Source organism: Callorhinchus milii, unplaced genomic scaffold (assembly GCF_018977255.1).
Source record: "Callorhinchus milii isolate IMCB2004 unplaced genomic scaffold, IMCB_Cmil_1.0 Scaffold96, whole genome shotgun sequence".
Classification (NCBI taxonomy): Eukaryota; Metazoa; Chordata; class Chondrichthyes; order Chimaeriformes; family Callorhinchidae; genus Callorhinchus; species Callorhinchus milii.
The window spans coordinates 75,428-78,581 of NW_024704837.1; positions in this window are offsets into that span (position 1 = coordinate 75,428).

The following is a 3,154-nucleotide window of genomic DNA, read 5'->3' on the forward strand; positions in this document are numbered from 1 at the left end:
AACATTTATTTTCAATCTCTCCTGAAAACTGGCTCCAGGAATAATGTGCAACAAATATGCGGATGTACAGCATATTTGTTAAGCTGCAACACTGTATCAGCTTCCCGGATTGCTTTGGCCTGCCACACTGCAGTATAGTCAGTCTCTTGTGCCAGCTAGCGTGGCTATGAATCTACTTGAGGAAAATCAGTCACCCACCAGTCTATCGATGAATATTTGCTCTGCTGTTATGAGATTGGTTAACTAATAGTTTTAGATTGCCATGTTCAATCCTTACTGGTGTAAACTGCAAGAATCAGCTAAATGCTAAACAGGAGGAATGTAGCAGAGTTCTAATCTGTAGGTATTTAAGTATTGAATCAAATGAAGAAAAATACGGCATAGCAATGATCAAGATTACTATGGTGGTGTATGACTATTTTTGGGTGTCAAGGGATATATGTATTGTACAATGGAATTCAGGAGATGACCTGATAATTGCATTGATTTTTTACAATGGTTCAGGCCTTATTTGTGCAGATATTGAGCAGTCCCAACATAATTGCATGTTTCCTGTGAGTCATAAAGGAGCCCACATAAAATACTGAGGCAATAACGTTGGCAATGAGTAATAATCACGCATTATCAATGTCGCCACAGATAGCAGTCAGAGAAATTTTATTCCACTGTATATAAATCTAGTACACATTGCACTTAACTTCACAGCTATTCCCTCTTTCTAAAAATCTGAAAGTCAAAAGGCTATTGATTGTTTTTATCCAACAAAGCTTCACAGAGCCAAAAGTCAGCCATAAATGTATTAGTGTCTTTGTTCACCACAGGGTGGTTATTAACTCGGTTTTACAGCCAGCCTGAAGTAGGCATGAGAAATTATATGGACTTTTATTAACAAATGCTTGCATTTTATCATGCCTTATAGATCATAATGTCTTGAGGTACTTCAGAGTAATTATTGTCAATTTTAATTGCTTTTGTTGTAGCCAAACACAGACCCAATTTGTGCTAAGCAAGGTCCCACGTTAAATGAATGACTGATTTAGGTGGAGGATTGTCAGCCCAAAACTGCACTAGTCTCAACCTAGACTGTGAGCTCAAGTTTCAACCTATGACTTCAACACAACATTCTGAATCAGAAGTACCCACTGAGCCATTAGAAAACCTAAATATATGTATTTAATAATGCATCAAAAGTTTTTTCCTGGATTCTTTGCCTATAGGTAGTGACGAATTTGAGCTTTCAAGCCTATCCTTCCCATGGTAAAAAAACACTGGTTCTGGATTGATCACAAATTTCATTACATAGCACACAAAATCAAGATCATATTACTTTAGAAGGCATTTTGTGAAATGAAACGAAGATTGGTGTGCACCAACTGCAAGCAGCGACCATGTAATGGACTTCAGTGCCTGATCATGGTCATTAGTACCTTACACATGAAAGACTTATCTGTATTAATGAACTCTCGTGAGATCAGTTGTTCTATGGTCTTGGCAGCAGCTGTTTCCCTCTCTGCTCCGAACTAAAACGACAGAAAGCCTGACAAGAAATGTGTTAACCATAACTGTTCTAACCCCTCATCTATGCTATGCACCAGAACAAGTAAATCAAAAACAGATGACTGTTGAGAAGCAGTCTACTCAGAATTAGCTGGCTACATCAGTTCCTGCAGCAGGCTTGTTCTCATCCTGAAATATACCCAGAGTATGATATTCCTCCACTGAGTTCAATAAAATAAATCTCATTGGGAATACCTTGTTCTGTTTGCTAACTGCAGCAAAGTTTTTGTTATATTCCTATAACAGTTCAATAACCCCTCAGCTTAAGTCATTTGATTCAAGCCTGTTCGCCATGTGTTTGTCATTCTCCATTATGTTTCTTTTCAACAACTGATTGAAAGTTAGCTGCTTTATTTCCTGGCTTTAGTGAATTTGTCTAAGCACGCTGGGCAGTTTAATACTGTGCTGTCAGTTTAACAATTTGTTTCTGTGCAGTTTTTGAATACCTGTAATTAAATTATTTTAAAAAATCATTTATAAATTGCAGACACAAAACTCGCAAATGGAGAACAGGCCAGCTGACAATTAATTCACTATATTTATCAAAGTGGTTATATAATAATAATTTATCCTACAACATATTTTGATTATGAGCTGTTCAATTAAAGTTGATTTCTTTAGGTATTGTTAAATTGGTATATTATGAAATTAATAAAATAATCGCTGATGCTAGTATACCGGGCGATAAAATAACACAAAATTGGCTGTTGTGTTCACCTACAATAGTTAGTGGACTTACAGTACACAATAGTTACAGTATACTTGGACTTTACAGTGAATTCTGTGAAGTATCTTGAGACATCCTCATGGTGTGAATATATTAAATGCAAGGATTATTATAAAACACTCCTATATGTTTGAAAAACACAACAGAATCATTCAACTCATAATTAGCCTTAATAATTCCTTTGAATTAATATCCCCAATTATTTCTTAGCACGCGTTAAACAAATCTATTTTGAAAAACAAACAGAATTGGAAACAATCAGTTACATCTAATATATATATTTTTAAAAGAGATCCTGATATTTGATCTCTCTAAGACTTATCTGAAGTTTACATCAGTAACATCAGCTAATGTGTAAATGAACACATATTGTTTTGTAGCTGGTCGGTACTTAAATGTCTTGGTATTACTTCATTGACAAGTTTTGCCCATGTTCTATACCACTGGAGAAAGATGTCAGCATTGATTTCAACATTTATATTTAAATGTTGCAATAGCTCCTCCAACGGACAAATTGGTGCTGGTTTCGTGCAGCACTTGGCATGTAGCACAGAAGAATGTCAGTTCGAGTGTGCGTGTGTGCTAAATTAGTTAATCACAGCCAGGTTAACAATTATAAATGATGCCCGCAACTCAATTTAGGATGCGAGACATCAGTAAGAATTCCCACTCCTGATAACCATTAAAAGGCCCTACTGGAAACTACATGTTCGGACGTCAGGTGAGGACTAGATCAGGAAAAGGAGTCAAAACACCCAGGACAGGAGAAGAGATCAGAGAGCAAGAAATGGAACAAAATCCCAAACCATTAATTTTACAATAAAACAATTTAATAAGAAATTATTTTATTAAAAGACCATAATTGTGACT